General features: G+C 42.0%; 2 long non-coding RNA genes across 2 annotated transcripts; both read right to left on the reverse strand.

Annotated features, from left to right (window-relative positions):
- Positions 1 to 1,756: 1,756 nt before the first annotated feature.
- LOC113017903 (uncharacterized) lies at positions 1,757 to 6,806 on the reverse strand. The gene is made up of 3 exons (XR_003271618.1): positions 6,747 to 6,806; positions 2,251 to 2,283; positions 1,757 to 1,872 (listed from the first exon to the last, which is right to left on the reverse strand). It is a non-coding gene; the product is annotated as an uncharacterized LOC113017903 (long non-coding RNA).
- Positions 6,807 to 14,988: 8,182 nt separating this feature from the next.
- Positions 14,989 to 16,625, reverse strand: LOC113017904 (uncharacterized). The gene is made up of 3 exons (XR_003271619.1): positions 16,604 to 16,625; positions 16,394 to 16,444; positions 14,989 to 15,250 (listed from the first exon to the last, which is right to left on the reverse strand). It is a non-coding gene; the product is annotated as an uncharacterized LOC113017904 (long non-coding RNA).
- Between the last annotated feature and the right edge of the window lie 1,605 nt (positions 16,626 to 18,230).

An 18,230-nucleotide genomic window follows, 5' to 3' on the forward strand; every position in this document is an offset into this window, starting at 1 on the left:
GGAACCATAAGGACACAAAAAACTGTGAGAAATAATTTAGGCTCTGCCTGTGAATCACTCTTTGCTTCTCTTCTTCCTTCCATCCCATCTTTTCATATATCACTCTCCACTTGCTATCTGAGAACAAGGCACAACTTGCTATTGCAATAAACTATAATCTAATTATCCACACCTAACAACTCTTGCACTTAATCTATAATAAAATGATGACAGAAAAATGTTATAGCCCTGCCTTTAGTAGCCTCACACAGCTCCTACTGTTTCCTCCTCATGTCCTTACCAGGCATGTCTGGACAATGTTATATCATGAGTAATATTTTTTTTTAAAAATCCATCTAAATAAAACACACACATGCACGCACACACAGTGACATTTTAGACCTTCTTCAGAATACTGTATATACTAAGGGAATCATGGTGCTGATCCAGAATCCTTACATTATTATTTATTACTAGAGCTACAATAATAAAGCAATGAGGAGGGGGAAGTAATAAATATGAAATAATGTATTTATGATGATTCCATTTGTTTCACTATCCACTCTGTGCAGGGCAAAGCTTATTACATTTTTAAACTGTAGAGATACAATAATTTTACTGCTGTAAAATCCAAATTTTGTCTTATTTAAAATATAAATCTAATATAATCTGCTTCTTAATGTATGTTCTTTAAAATACAGCTTGCGTTTTTTAATATATTATAATTATAATAATTATTATGTGGACATGCATATTAGATCGTTTTTTAGTGAAATATAATCCCTCCAGAAAGGCAGGAAAAGCCCGGAAACTTACTTTAAAACTAAATATGTTTCTAAATACTTTAGAACTAAATATGTTATAAATACTTTAAAACTAAATATGTTCCCTAAAACGGTGACAGAGCTACAGACCCATGACAGCCTTACACAGGTAGCCAGCAGCTATGACCAGCACTACTTGTGCAGTTAATAAAAGGACAGGTAATGTTTGTCGCGCTGTTGCACACACAGCACGCTCGTTTGTTTCAGTTCGTCAGTTGCAACAAGACATCTTACCAACGTGTACATAATAAGCTAATACTCCTGTGTGCTACACACTACAGTGTACGCTGTACACCTACTTACTGGTTTTGTCGCATCAGTCTGTGTCTCTGAGTTAACTTGTGTTTCTCCTACAGCTCCGGACCGCTAAAAATGCGCGTGCTCTTTGTGAGCTCGTTCCCGGCTCGTAACCAGCGCGTTCTGCCGTCAAGGGCGATCATTGGTTAAATGTGATCATGTGACTGATGCAAGCCAGATCCTTTTATTTAGCAAAACTGTGATCAATAGTTAAATATTATTGCTGAGGGGCACAGACAAGACTCCGCACGCACGCACACACACATAAAAAAAATAAAATAAAAGAATTTTTATTTAAAAAAAAGTTGCCTCAACAAAAGGGCACTTTGGGCACCCATCAGGAAAGGGGCGGGTGCTCAAGCCCCTCTAGCCCCCCCCCCTCTGCACGTACCTGGTGGAAACTACACATGTGCAAGTACTGAAGAAACTGAGATCATCACATCTGTGTTTAATGTTTGTTACGATTTTCTCTGATTTTGTTACTAAACTAAAACAAAGAACAATATGACTCAATGAAATGTGTCCAACTTACATGATACAGTCAGTGTGATGATGTCACTGCAGACTGAAAGACTCATGGTGCAGCAGCTGTATCCTCCACTGTCAGCCTCAGTAGCTCTGCTGATTATGTATTCAGATGCTGATGGTCTGATTAATGTGCCATCTCTCCATACAAACAGCGACTGACTTCCTTCACATCTGACAGTGACTGTCTCACTGCTGTATATCTGAGGCCAGGATGGTTCGAGGATCACGGTGGGCTTATTGGGAACTGTTCACATAAACACATCAAGTTAGAGATTGATGGAAGCATCAAGTCATTTTGAAGCTGAACTGATTTTATTGCTGCTGTTAAGAGTCAAAAGATTTACTGCATCCTGGTGACATTTGGACTTGACAATAATAAGATGTGTTTTTATGAAACAAATTAAAGCAGTTAATTAATATTCTGAGTAAAACCACAGAGTGACTGCACAGACCTGCAGGATTTAACTCACTCACTGTTTATAAACCCATTTAGTATTTTAAATAAAACGATGCACAAACAGAGAAACAGGATGTGATTTAAAATGGTGCATGAAATACAAAATATCAGATTAATATTATACATATTATATCAATGTGAAGAAATGAAAGAAACATTTCTCACCTTCAGCATTAACGTAGAAGAGAGAACCGAGCACTAAAGTAAAGATTAAACATCATCAGGATCAAACTGACAGAAAATCAAACTCAAAATGAACAAAAGTGTTTTTTAAAGATTAATTTTCACATGACACAGTTACTGCTCATCAAAATATTTCTGTGCATAAAACACTATTAATATATGAACTTGTACACAGCAATGAGTCAAGTGCAACAAGCAGCGATGTATCCAACACGATACTCAGACTAAACTGAACCAAGGAACCAGCCAACATTTGTCTGTAACTTTCATAAACATCACAAATATGCTTTGTTCAAACTCTCACATAAACACTTCAAACCAGTGATACACTCTAATTCTCACACATGAGAAACACTTTCATTAATCAGTGCCATTCAAACAATGTCACAAATGTACTTACACAATAATCCCGTCATGCAGAGCAAAGAGTGCCCCATCCTCACATCCAGCCCTGCTGCACTCTGATCCTCAGCTGATCTCAAACACTTTGACTTTACATCAATAATAAAAAGAGAAGCTGCATTTAATACAGATAAGACCAGAGTGTTTCTTCTGACTGTGGCCTCTCTGTGCTTCCTTTCCTTTTATACAAACCTCAAACAGCTCCTGTAGCTTTGACCACAGCAGTTGTGTGACGTGTTCACATTTCCTGTCCACTGCAAACATGCAGGCTTGCTTCTTGTGTTTTCTTCTTACCTCCTGTTGTTTCAGGTCAGGTGACATATTTACCAGCTCATAGTCATGTTTTATTATTATTTATTTTTATTCTTTTATGTGATTTGTGCAGTGTCCTGTGTGGTCATCATAAAGCTGCGATATTTTATCTCGAGTCATCTTATCAGCAAATGTTTCTGAACATCCACAGACTTTTATTGTGCCATACATGAATGCTGTATTCCCAAAATGTGTTGTTTTCACATTTCAGGCCACCACACTCACTCACTCTCCAGGATTATGCACAGACAATGATCTCCAAATATTTATTTGGTTTCATCTGCTTCCAATATCATATCAAATATCACTCATTTAAAGGTGCCAGTGTTCACATTTTGAACAGACAAGTATGATGGTTTGAAAGAGGAGTGAAAGAGGCCGTCTCTACTGTGAATGACCATCATTAACCAGAGGTGGTGCCTTATGGCGTCAGCTGTCAGCCAACTACAATCCTGTTTTGAGATCTCTTCCCAGGCACATCAACCCCCACTAGTATCTTTCTTCAAGTGACCTCAATACATCACATGATGGGGTGAGGCAACCTCTCACAGCATTCTCACCCAAAATCTCCGGTGATAATTTCTGAATAAGCCAGAAGTTTTTTTGTTTTTTTAGTGGAACTAAACTCACATTTACCGCTTGGAAAGTCTGAGCAGACACACATACTGTGACTTAAAACAATGGTAAAACTGTAAACTTTCCTCTGTACTGCCACTCTTTTGTATTTTTGACTCACTAAATAAGTCATACACAGAGCACTGATTAGCTTTGATTCATGAATGTGTTTTTTAAGTACAAAAAGCTCCATAACGGCTCGCACTTTCTTTTTTTTTTTTTTGCCTGTCCCATTTGGATCTTTAGCCATCAGAATTGTTGTCTTAAGGCCAAGAAAGGTTTATTTTACCAAGTGGATCATCATGGCCTTGCCATATTGGTCCATTTGATTGACCTTTATTATAATTATGTATTTATTTTATTTTATTTTCGGTTATTACAGACGGGACAGACATGATTAGGGGATAGGACAGGGAGAAAAAATGAAAGAAAGAGAGGGAGAGAAAGAAAAATAGAGGGGAGAAGAGACGGTGAGAAAGGGGCGAAGAAAGAAAGAAAACAAACAAAACACCTGGATCAACTATGTGGAGAAAAAAACAGAAGAGAAAACAAACAAAAAAGAGCAACATAATAAATACAGCACCATCACAATGAACTAGCTAGCAGTAGATAACAGTAGATACTAAATATTAAACGATATTGTGCAGCACGCAAGATCGACAGCGCACAATGTGCTTTGAGGTAGCAGCCAAGAAAGGTGTAGTTTGTGTCTGTGTACACCTTTGTGCATACCTGTGTGGATCAGAGGTTGTGTGTTCAAAAGGTTTCTCCATGTAACGATCTACTAGGGAGTGTGGGGAGCCATAGTCCCGTCCCTCAGGGCATGAAGCAGGTATGGAGGAGATCCAGGCCCCAGACATCCAGAGGCCCCAAAGTACAAGGACCCAAGGAGGACCACCAAAGGGGGGTAACCGTGCCACCCTCCGGGGAAGAGCTGAGTAGAGTAGAGCCCCAAACAAGAGGTCACCCAGCAGCTACGGAGCAGAGGCCAGAGGGGGTTGCAGTGGCGTGCCCGTGGGCTCTGCCGGCAGCCAGCTGTGCCAGAGAGGACCGAGCCTCAGGCCCAGAGGCCCAGAGGCCAGAGGCCTGAGGGCACCCCACCCCCCGGAAGGGGCTCAGCCGGGCCACAGGCGCCAGGCCCCGCCAATCGGCCACCAGAAGTGAGCCGGTACATACATGAGCGCCCAGCCCCAGTCGACAAGAACCACCAACACACCAACGTCTGAGCCACCAGCAGGGAGTGTGGTGAGGGGAGATAGGCCTCCATACTTTGGAGGGCCTGAGATGAGAGGGAGGCAGCTGAGGATGGGGAGGGAGGAAAGGGAGGGGAAAGCGGCCCCTCCCTGGGGTCAGCTCCCCCGCTTACCCAAGTAGGCACCCCCACACTCTGGAACCCACCAGGGCAAGGGGGCCCAGGCCCATCCGGACTGGGGCCCACAGCAGCAGCACCGCCCAGCCCCACAGAGTCCGGGGCAGCCCACCCGACCCAACCGCAGAGAAAACTGCACCCACCCCATCATCCAATCATCTCCCAAACGACACAAGACAATAGACACCCAGGTTGAGTTCATTCTCTACCTCTCCTATATCTCTCCCCCACCTGCAGAGTGAGCTCCTGTAGAGAGGAGACCTCCTGCAAAGATATAACAGCCTCCTCACCAGTTAGAGAGCCCTCCAGTTGGGCCGATGCACCAGAGGTCCCCTGCACCGGGGCTGAGCCCCCATGCACCCACCCGCCCACAGCTCCGGTGACACAACAACCAGGACCTAAGCCCCCAAGGCCCAGCCAGCACCCCAGACCAGGGCGGAGCACCCCCAGACCCCCAAGCCTCCACGCCCGTCCCAGACCCACCCAAGGGTAGCCAGGCTACCAGGCCAGTAACCAACGTCCGCCAGCACAGACCCTCCCCAGACTCTCGCACCTTTTTTCACAGCGTGGCTCATGTGATGACTCACGTCATTAATTGTGGGTCTATGACCCACTTAAAGTAAAACCCTCACTGAGGTTAAAATACCTGAGACTCTGTTAAGTCTAATTGTTGAATGTTACCATTGTGTTTCTTAAATTTGTACAGTCTTAGTTTAAACAGTAGGATCAAATCCATTCCTTTGATCCTGACCACGTCTCCAACCACTCTGTGCTGGGGGAGGTTTTATTGTAGATACATCCTATCTGAAAGATCTGTTCAGCTTCCTGGGTTTACGACCCTTTGGTCAGCAGGAGGTCAGACACACACACACACACACACACACACACACATTCTTACAGAAGTTCAGACATATACATAAAATGCTTTGTCTTAGAACCAAGGGGGCGTGGCTTTGTTCTGACGTGTTTTGTGTGAACTGTCTCTCAATAAAAGGTAGCAGGAGGAGGTCAGATCTGGGGGTCATTTTCGTGGTGGACACAGACGAGGCCTCCCTTGCGCAAATAATCGATCGATCGACTGTCTTGTTTTCTTCATGATGAATAAGTGTCATGGTTGGCTGTGTGGCAGGCGAGCAGAAGTGGTGGACCCAAAATTGCAGGACTCTTGGAGATGGGAATAAACTGAAAACGCAGCTTTATTGCTGGAGGAATGATTCACGAAATAAAACTTACAAAAACAAAACTCTAAACTGAGGTGCTGGAGGACCGGACATTACAAACACACAGCAAGTTGAGGGTACGACGCGACACTGACACAGAGAAACACAGGGCTTAAATACACAGATGGCAGTAATCAAGGGATGAGAGACAGGAGGGGAACACACCTGGGAGAAATCACAGCTGACGAGACAGGGGAAACGTAAACTGAGCACACTCACATACGACACAGACCTTCACAATAAAACAGGAAACTCAGACACATGGAACCAGACAAGACATTGAACTAAACAGACAGATTTACAAACAGACGGGGTGACACCATAGACAGACAGATACAGACTCAGAGGCAGACCGAATATAACACGTAGAACTCAAACAATAATAACACAGGGGAAACACAGACCCAACAGACTCTCTACTGTTTGCTTTTAGAAATGAAAAAGCCTCTTAGATGAGAGGTGACACGTCTTCAAGAAAGTTAAAGAAGTTTAGTCACTTTCCTTCCAAACCTCTTAGACCACCATGAGCTGAATGACTGTGGTTCATACTGTTGCCTCACAGGAAGAAAGTTGTTGGTTTGAATCCACCAGCTGGGCTGTTTGTGTGAAGTTTGCATCTTCTCCCTCTACCTATCTGACTTCTCCCCAGAGTCCAAAGTCATATATTATTATGTTAACTGGTGATTCCAATGATTGCCTGCAGGTGTGAATGTGAACACGAATGGTTGTCTGTCTCTCCATAACCTGTCTAGGTGATCTTTTACACAATGAAAGCTACTATAGGCTCCGCCCACATTAGATTCCAAAAGGACAGCAGAGCAGTGAAAGCTTTAAGGTGTGGTAACTTTGTGATTGGCTAATCCCCTCCATATGAGAATAAGGTGTACCTCAGTTTCTCACTTCTCATTCTCAATATACAGTCTATAATATTAATAATAGTTAAAGCCTGCAAACACAGCATCTATCCTTATTCTGTCAAACACTTTCTTACAAAGGTTATAATTAAGGTTTGTTGCAGTATCATCTACACATACTCACATACATGTTGATATCCAAGTGTTTTAGATTGTTGAACAGCAGGTGTGTTTCTCTTTCCCTCCACTTTTCTGTGGGAAAGGTAAAATACATTAAGATGTTACTTCATGTTTTTATGTTATTTGCAGCTTATGTTAAGTAAGTGCAAAAGTTTCAGTACATATCAATATGTTATGAGGCTTGAAGACAGGAAGTCTCTGTGATACTGCAGAGTCCAGCAGACAGTTTGGAGTCAAACACTGACGTCATCATCACAGGTGTAGGAACCATTTCTGTAACAGCAGCCAAACAGACACATTAGTATCAGTAGGTTTAGATGATTTACTGGCTCCTCTGCTGGTTACAAAGCTGTGATTATACTTTGGAGTTTTGTGTTATACTGTGAGGAACTGGCCTGTTTGGAAGTTGCAGTAAGAAGAAAAACATGTCTGTATATGATGTTGTGGACAGAGAGAGTGATGGATGATTTTATTTATTTCAGAGATAAATGAACATTTACAGCACGTCCATGCAGAGACTCTTAAAGACATGAGCGTGAGAAACAAGCTTTTCACCGTTTCTCTTGATGCCCACATGCTTTATTTATCCTTTAGTCCAGCATGTGTCATCACCACAATAAAGCTACTTTTAACCTGTTTTCACACATTGTCATACCTGCACATTTCCACTCTGCTGTGTTGACTTTAAAGAAGACAAACGTTAGACTTCAGGCTGAAACCACAGGCTGCATTTCCTCTTTTCTTGGAGGCCCAGACAGAAATTTTGTGGTGTCTGATTTTCAGCAGATAAAAATAAACCTACAACAGTCTTTTCCACACATGCAGTCATCACAGTCTGCTCAGAGAAACAAAGAACAAACAGGGAGGGGGTGACATGCACCACTAGACTCATATGTACTATCATCTACAGGTTGAGGAATCTGCAGTACTCTGAAACTTCCTTAATCCCACCCCAAACCCCTGAATTTTTTTTTAATGAAACTGATAACTCTGTAGGGTGAACAAGGATTGCATAAAAATGTGAGAAACTGAAGCATGTTTTAACACAGTCCCAACAGTGGTGGTCTCACAGGGGCTCGAGCTCTCCATCGGTGGAAGGTACTCAACCAGCCTGGAGGAGGGCCAAGGGATGGGTCCTGTAACCTACCACTAGTTGGTCCTCACAGATGACTCCCCAACAGGTTGGTGCACAGTCCATGAAGGCTCTCGGCTCAGCAGCTGTTAGATCAGTCATTGGTTGTCTCAGACATTTACAGTGAGGTCAATAAGTATTTGATCATCCTGTGATTTTTTTTTCTCTTACTTAGAAGTGATGGAGGGGTCTACAATTTTCAGCATAGGTGCATTTCCACAGTGAGAGACAGAATCTAAAAAGAAAAATCCGGAAATCACATTGTATGATTTTCGAACAATTTATTTGTGAATTACTTTGTCAAATAAGTATTTGATCACTTGCTTATCAGCCAGATTTCTGACCCTCAAAGACCTGTTATTTTGCTTTCAAATAGTCCAGCTACACTCTGCTCATGATTCTAAATAAGTAGCACCTGTTTGAGGTCGTTAGCTGTCATAAAGACACCTGTGCACCCCACAACCAGCCAAGTCTAAGTAGCAACATAGGCAAAACCAAAGAGCTGTCAAAAGACACAAGAGACAAAACGGTAGACCTCGCTGGAAAGGGCTACGGGGCAATTGCTAAGCAGCTTGGTGAAAAAAGAACAACTGTTGGAGCAATTGTCAGGAAATGGAAGAGGCTAACGATGACTGTCAATGTCCGTCAATGCCAAGAATGGTGAAGAATCAGCCCAGAACTACACGGGAGGAGCTGGTCGTTTCCAAGGCTACTATCAGTAATACACTAAGACATCATGGTTTAAAATCTTGCATCGCACAGAAGATTCCCCTGCTTAAGTCAGCCCATGTCCAGGCCTGTCTGAAGTTTGCCAGGGATCATCTGGATGATCCAGAGGAGTCATGGGAGGAAGTCCTGTGGTCAGATGAGCCCAAAGTAGAACTTTTTGGTCTTAACTCCATTCACCGTGTTTGGAGGGAGAAGAATGATGAGTATCATCCCAATAATACCATACGTACAGTGAAGCATGGGGCTGGAAGCATCATGCTCTGGGGGTGTTTTTATGCATAGGGGATGGGACGACTGCACTGTATTAATGAGAGGATGAACGGGCCATGTATTGTGACATATTGGGCAAAAACCTCCTTCCCTCAGTTAGAGCATTAAAGATGGATCGTGGCTGGGTCTCCCAACATGACAATGACCTAAAGCCCACAGCCAGGAAAACCAAGGAGTGGCTCCGTAAGGAGCATATTAAGGTTCTGGAGTGGCCTAGCCAGTCTCCAGACCTAAATCCAATAGAAAATCTTTGGAGGGAGCTGAAACTGTGTTGCTCAGCGACAACCCCGAAACCTGACAGATGTAGAGAAGATCTGTATGGAGGAGTGGGCCAAAATCCCTCCAGTGTGCAAACCTGGTGAGGAACTACAGGAACCGTTTGACCTCTGTAATTGTTAACAAAGGCGTCTGTACCAAATATTAACATTTGTTGACTCAAGTGATCAAATACTTATTTGACACAGTAATTCACAAATAAATAGTTCAAAAATCATACAATGTGATTTCCGGATTTTTCTTTTTAGATTCTGTCTCTCACTGTGTAAATGCACCTATGCTGAAAATTGTAGACCCCTTCATGATTTCTAAGTAAGAGAAAAAAAAATCACAGTGTGATCAAATACTTACTGACCTCACTGTAAATGCTAGAGCTGCAAGCTGTCGTCCTGGCACTCAAGTAAGTTCTCTTGTGTCTGCAGGGGCACCATGTCATTGTCATAACAGACAGGGCAGAAGACAACCTTTTTCTTTTTTTCCAGGGAGTCAACATTTTTCCATCTGTTTGTCTCCCTGCAGAACGATGTCCTTCCCCTTGTGTGTGACAACCTGGCAAACCCTTTTGCCTTCCCTCCATACTCCCTCCTCCAGTCATTCCTTTGCCAGGTCCAGACCAAAGAGGTGGGGTTGGTCCTGGTGGGCCCACTTTGGCCCCACATGGCCTGGTTTCCAACTGTCCCACCACTCAGAAAGGGACACCCTTTTCTGAAGGTCCTCCTGTCCCAGGTGAAGGGGGTCACTGTTCCACCTTTTCCCAGTAGGGCTCAGGCTGGCAGTCTGTTGTTAGGTGTAGCTATGGGTGGACTCAAGAGCAGAAAACACGGAAGTTCGGGGGTTGCAGTGAAGGAAGTTTATTTACAGTGAAAGGCTATATACAGGGAAGGAACGTATTTACAAGACCATCGTGCAGCTCCTTAGGAACGCTTCTGATGAAAGCGTCTGACGAGTAGCAGGTGTGCCAGAGGCTCAGTGAATTGGTGCCCTGCCTACCTGTGCCATAAAAAAGGAGACAAAAAAAAGAAAACAAAACACACAAAAATAATCCGGCTCCACAGTTGACATTATCCTGCAGTTTCTGTAGTCCCTGATCCAGCCTGATCCAGAAGTGAGAACACTACAGGAGTCTTTTACACCACCCACCAGGACTACTAATCCTTCTGCTGGTGGCTGTTGGCCTCCTGGTGTGGTCCACCAGCTGGACCCCCACAGTTGACATGATCCTGCAGTTTCTGCAGTCCCAGCTGGAGGTGATAAATGTGCAGTTACCCTGCGAGGCATGGTGGCAGCAATCAAGGCTGTTCTCTTGGGTCATTTAGCACTTAATGAGGCCGACTCCTCCTTAATTTCCCAGTTTCAGATGGACACCCAGTGACTTACAAGTAGAAGGACTGGAATATTTAACAGTCAGCCAAGCAGACTAATTCATTGCAATAAATAACTCAATTGCGTCCTCTGTTGAATACCAGCTCTAAACACAACCCAGTGTTTATATTGGAGAGGTGTTTTTGCATGAGAAAGGTGGAGAATGACAAGGATCTGACTGTCTGAAGTTACACAAAGATCTGGTTTTGGGGGCAGAGAGAGTGACAGATTCTCTTGAGATTTCTTATTTCAAATATAATTACACTGTTGCAGTGACATGATGTAACCCAGGGACAGTTACCCTAGAAACAGTACAACAGTAAATTATTTCATTTTTCTTTTTAATGAAAAGTATTAACCTATGCCCATAAATGTGAAAGAGAGATCTATATGTGCATGCAGCTAAATTTGTGCAGGTCCACCACGACAAACAGTCACGTGTTAGAGAGCACAGCTCATGCAGTGAGAACCTTGTGCGCTGTCCATGGTGCTGAAATTGTAACATCCATCCATCCATCCATTCGCTTCCGCTTATCCTTTTCAGGGTCGCGGGGGGCGCTGGAGCCTATCCCAGCTGTCATAGGGCGAAAGGCGGGGTACACCCTGGACAGGTCGCCAGTCTGTCGCAGGGCTAACACATAGGGACAGACAACCATTCACACTCGCATTTACTCGCACATTCACACCTAGTGACAATTTGGATTAATCAATTAACCTATCCCCACAAGCTGCATGTCTTTGGACGGTGGGAGGAAGCCAGAGTACCCGGAGAGAACCCACGCAAACACAGGGAGAACATGCAAACTCCACACAGAAAGACCCCGGCCTGATGGTGGAATTGAACTCAGGACCTTCTTGCTGTGCGGCAACAGTGCTAACCACCGTGCCACCGTGCTGCCCTGAAATTGTAACAGTTTAATAAATTTAATATTTCACTATTTCTGGATGTGTGCAATAAGATGTGTGTGCAAGATTTGATATTAATCTGATACCAAGTAAAATACAAGGCCTGTCTCACTGATACTGATATCAGTACCAATACTTTTTAATTATTAACTACATCATCAGATTGCTAATTCTGAATGAAGGAATTTTCATGAACATTAAGTTTTTTCTTTTGTCCTTTGGATTATTAATTAGTTAAAACCTGGGACCGAAATAAAAACAATAATCTAGCACATCTAATTGTATTTTAACTACAGTAATCATACAGTATCCTTTTCACATTTAGCACAACAGGGTAATTATGTTGAATTAAATCTGAGTCATACTATGTTTGGTATATTTGTTTCAATTCCTGTAATTGTTTTCATTTAAATGTTTCAGTTAGATAAATGTATTATATCAAGGTTTTAGCATAAATGACACTTTATGAGTAAGAATTAGCCAGTTCCACTTTGAAAATTAAAATAATATAACTGAAATATTACTATTACCACAGTTATCTACATAGATATTCTCTGCTTACTGCGTTGCTGGATGGTCCTGGTTAGCTGAGCACGTTTGCTTACTTGTTTTACTGGCACTGCTGAGTCAGTGACAGTAAAACATAAAACACAAGAGAGGAGAAGCAAACTGTGGCTGCTCTGTGACACCTGAAAGCAGCAGCATTTACACAGACAGCCAGGTTGCCTCTTTGATGAAACTGCAGCGGTGCACACAGGAGAACAGCAACTGAAGTATCAAGCTCATTACACTCGTATTGATCAACATTGATACAAATGCTGGTATCAAAATTATCAATATTTGAATCAATCTGCACATGATTACTATTTATTTGAGTCCAATAAAACTTTATTAATGAAACTGTATTTTTAAAGTTTGTTAATGTAAATGCTTTGATCACTATGACATCCATCCAGGGCCTGATTATTTTCATGATAGGGTCCAAAGTCAATATCATTCCTCTGTTCTGTCTGTTCTTCAGTCATATCAACATCTTCTCACTCCTTACAATAAATTATAAATGGATTAATGTCTCCCTCTATTGGCCACCAGCTGTAAGCACAGTCCAGTGATTGGACTTGGAAGCTGTGTTCAGAGTTTGACATGGGAAATATGGGACAAGGAGCAGTAAAGTTAACACAGAAGCACTAAATGAGCAGATCATAAATCAACAATCAGGAAAACAGCTGCTCATGAAATTCCCGCTGTGCTCTTTGTCTGAACTCCTTGTTTCCTCTCTGCTGTGTGAAGCTTGATGAGAACATGAATCAATCATAAATCTGCTGAAAGGAAGACTTGTGGCTCAAACCACAGGCTGTGTTTCCTCTTCTCTATGTGGCTCAGTCAGAAATCATGAGCTCCTTTAATTTCAGTGCATAAAAAAGTCATGAAGCAGAAGAGAAAGTTAGAAACTATATTTTAAGTAGTTTAAAAGCGATTTGATTTTATGTGTCACACACAGAGTTATCATGGTCTTGCTGAACATGTGATTGACACTGTCAATATAAATCAGTATTACATGAAAGTACAGGCCGAACCACATCGAGAAAACTGGAAAAACTGCTACACAGTAAAAAGGCTGCTGAGCATCATCAGAGCAGTTGTTACTTCCCATCATGTTGATAGCTTTAGTTCATTTTGGAGGGTTTGAAGCTGTTTTAAATGACAATGAGTGATTTTAAATGAAAGCTGTCTTTCAGTGGATTCATGCACAACACTGAACAGCTGTAACATTGTCAGGGGTTGACATTTGTTCAAACACAAGTAAGAGAAATGAGACACTGTAGACCGACTCTGAGAGTATTAGAAAGCATGCGCACGGGTGTGAATGCCTCTCAGAAGACACACACCCCGAGTGCAGGCTCGGTTGCTTTATTTATAGTGAAAGTAAGTTTACATAGTACTTCCTCTTTCTGTAAGCAGTCGGGGAGAGTTTAGACGTTAACTCAGTGCTTATCTTGACCTCACACCTACTCACATACTAAAATATAACAATACAGAAGTATATCATGCTTATCTGACATCACATATTGAAGTAAGTAATGCATCATGTTCTCTTTAACAATAAGCTTGGTTATGTGAAAATATATGAACACACAAAATATAAGTCACACTTGATTATATTGTATTATAGAGATTTGGTTATATTGTATAATGAAGAAAATCTCTTGACAAACATGTACTCTCAGTCTGACACACAACAACAACAACACACTTTATTTATATCACACTTTTATTAACAAAGTTGCAAAGTGCTTCACAGAAAGACATTTATAATATATTACAAATAAAATAAACAATTAAAAAGATTAAAAAAAAGATCTACAGTACATTAAAGTAAATAAAAATTATTATCTAAGGGGAGAGAAACAAGTGAAACACACTAAACGATTCTTTCTGAAGGAAATATAAACTCAGGCATCAGGATCATTGCTTTGAATTCAAAATCTTCTCCTTTTCACTCAAAGTGACTTCAAGTATTTAAGAGACTTTAAAGAGAAAAAACAGCTAAAGAGCTGCTGTGAAGACTTTAGAGCTGTGGCTGAATTTGGATTTTGTCACAATCTGTGGCTGCAGACTCTGTGGCTCTTTGTAAGGATCCAAATGCAGACAACGAGAGGCAAAATCAAAATTTTAACAAAAAAACGTTTTTCATGGCCAACAAACATGAACCAAATCAGGTTAACCAAAAATAAATAAAGAAAAAAAACTAAGCTGGGAAAGCTAAAACTTAAACTAACAGAAAATGTGGAACACTGGGAATACCTTGAAACACCTTGGAAGGATTGAGAGATGATCAGTGAAGTGGAAACACATTGGAAAACAGCTCTGATGAATTGAATATAACGAGACAGGGAAGCCAAACCAAACACACTGAACACAGGATGAAATGCTGTCAAACTAAAACAGGAAGTACACGAACGCACGAGCTTGATGCAGAAATGGGGATAAACAAACAGAGAGACAAAAGATGAAACACAAGGAGAAGACGAAACACACTGACACAACTAAGACACACGGAGGGCGAGTGAGCAGAGACATGGCATGACTCTCACAAGCGACACAGGGATGAGACAAACACACAAGTGGAACCTCACAGACAACAAACCATAAACTGGAAATCAAGAAAACTCAGAAACATAGAAAGAACTAAACTCCTGTTTAAACTGTATAAACTTAAACCTAGACCATCTTCACACTTTCACAGAGAGACTCACAAAAGCAAAATAGCCTCAGAATCTTTGGTCAACGACCCAGCACCCTGACAGATTGACATTATTGTAGTCAGAGCTCTCCTCTGCGTCACCACGTCGCCCTGTTGAGGTGATCAAATGAAAGCATTTCAAAACAAACACCTTCTGTTCTCTGCTTAAATACATTTATTATCAGTGAGAATAATTACCAATGTACATTTTGCATTTTAAATCTCACATTTTGTGCACTCACTTGTCTTGTTAATGACTTTGAGCTGAATCACAGATGCGACATTGGCAGCAATGAAATAATAATCTTACTGATGTTAATGTTACCTTCCGTGAATCTCTAAATTATTATGTTGGAGGGGTTTGTGTGTCCCATGGATCCCAGGGGCTGTGTTGTTGTTGGAGGAGGGAGGGGGGGGGGGGGGGGGGGCTCCTGGTAGGGTCTCCCATGGCAAATTTTATCCGGTCCCTCACCCAGGACCAGACAAAGAATAATAAAAAAAAAAACCTGAATGAAAGGAACAGTTCACTCTGCCCTTGAAAGGGTTAATGGGGTCCCACTATGAAGCAAGGCCTGGGGAGGGTGCCTAAGAGCAAGCACCTGGTGGCCAGGCATTGGTCCATGGGGCCCAGCTGGGCATAGCCCAAAAAAAGGACATGGGTCCACCCTCCTATAGGCCCACCACTCGCAGTAGATTGGAGTAGATTGGCGCTACGTCCACTGTACCGGTACGTCAAGATGAAGAGAGAACTGACCGTAAATGTGAAGCTCTCAGTTTACATCTCTACCCTCACTTATGGTCACAAGCTCTGGGTTAGTGACCCCAAAGAACGAGATCGTGGATATAAGCAGTGGAATAAGCTTACTTCAAAGTTTGGCTTGCTTCTTCTTTAGAGATAGCGTTAGGTGTTTGGCCATGTGGGAGGGGCTCAGAGTAGAACCACATTTGAGGTGGTTCAGGCATCTGACAAGGATGCCTCATGTGTGATGTTTTTCAGGCATGTCTCACTGTGAGGAGACCCTGGGGCAAAACAAGGACATGCTGAAGAGATTATATCTCTCGGCTGGTGTGGGAAGCCTTGGTGTTCCCCCAGACAAGCTGGAGGATGTGGCCTCTCTGTTTAGGATGCTGCCCCCACGACCTGGTCCCAAGTGTAAGAAAATAGTTGGACGCATGGACTTCAATGTTAAACACAGTTATTATATAATCATCCAGCGTCCACAAGCTCAATATAAATGAAAGTTGATACTTTACCATTTTCAGAGTTTTCAGACCTTCTGATTATCTCATAGCCACAATGATCACCTGCAGGTCAGAGAAAATCAGTCACCTCATGTCTGTGATGCTATTTTAAAAAACAAATATTATTGAAAATAACATTTATATTAAAAGCTGCAGCAGATTTAATAAGTACAGTCTTGTTGCAAACAGCAGCATAATATTATAACTAGATGAAAAACTAACCAGCAAGAAGAGAGGAGTACACTTGTTGCTGATGGTGTTGATTGAAGGCCTGCTCATTAACAGCACCTTTATTAAAAATGTAAAATAAGACTTTTGCTTTTAAATGAACCTCATGATGAATTTGTGTCTTTGAAGGATAAAGAGTTTGTGTTAAGTAAAGGAAAAGGTCTCACTGTTGGTTGTTGTGCAGCGATACAACAAGAGCAGGAGAATAATAATGAGAGAGGCTCCACAAACCAGTCGAACAATGAACCACACAGGAGATGAAGAGCTGTCAGCTCCTGACACAGTTACTGTGACAACAAACAATAAAGTTTAATTATACTTTATAATTCATAAAATCATTTTAGGAAAGTTCTCAGAAAATAAAGCGAGGTGACTTCAAGCCTTAAAACAAAATTCATTTATGAAACTCCATCACATGTTTTGATCCTGCTCACCTTTAACTGACATCCAGCTCTGTGCTGACTCTCTTCCTGAGTACTGACACTTGTAGAAACCTTCATCAGACTTTGACACTGCAGAGATCTTCAGCTCCCCTCGGGGATCATTTTGAAGAAGTTTGTCATTGTGATAGAAAAACACATTGGAAAGTATTTTTTGTGTTCTCAAACTGCAGCTCAGACTAACAGAAGCTCCCTCAGTCACAGGATGAACAGGACTCACCAGGATAGGACCATCACCATCATCTGTGACACAATCACACACAATTGTTTCAGTCACATCAGCTGGTGCACACCTTTAGAAAAAGCTGACAAACAATAATAAGAACAGATTGTACAAATGCTTTTTTTTATCATGAAGATCTGATCTTCTATGTTTAAAAACTACTATTTTTCCCACATGAAATTACTTCACATACAGCAAAGCTGGGACAAATGTTCATGTGACGTCTAAATCATTAACATCCAAGAAGTAAATGTATAATAACATACTCTGTACAGTGATGTTGACTGCACTGCTGAACTCTCCTGATCCAGACTCACACCAGTACACTGCAGTATCTGACTTTGATGTGTTGATGTCACATGTGGATCCAGTCATTCTCCTACAGTCAGAGAGTCGGCCGTCCTCAGAGAACTTCCTCACTCTCCACTCAGGGACGTTTCCCTCACAGGTCAGTGAGACAGAGTCAGAGGTGAAGTGTTGCACTCTGTCAGGACTCACTGTGAGAGACGCTGCTGAATGAACATCTGGAAACAACATGCAGTGAAGACACAAAGCTCACAGATGTTAGGATCAAAATATCACAGTGAAAATATTATTTTGCTTTAATGTTTAAAGGTCAGTGTTAGAAGCAATGTTTGTATAATTTTCACCTTCAATGCTACCCCCCCCCCCCCCCCCCAAAACAACCCCATCAATTTACAGTTTTTTTGCTGTTGCATTACTTGAAAAAAGATAGACAGAATCAAACTGACCTGCAGACCAGACAAACTTTGGTCGACTGTGATCAGTGTGATACTCTGGGTCTCCTCTTCCAGCTCTGCACACATATCCTGCTGTGTGTGTCTGTCCATGAATGATGTAGGAGTCCTGTGCAGTCCCACTGCCATCAGGTAGCAGCTCATAACTGGAGGATTTCTCTGATAGATCAGGAACAGCTTTATACCAGTAGAAGCTCCAT

This window comes from Astatotilapia calliptera, unplaced genomic scaffold, assembly GCF_900246225.1.
Source record: "Astatotilapia calliptera unplaced genomic scaffold, fAstCal1.2 U_scaffold_26, whole genome shotgun sequence".
In the NCBI taxonomy this organism is placed as follows: Eukaryota; Metazoa; Chordata; class Actinopteri; order Cichliformes; family Cichlidae; genus Astatotilapia; species Astatotilapia calliptera.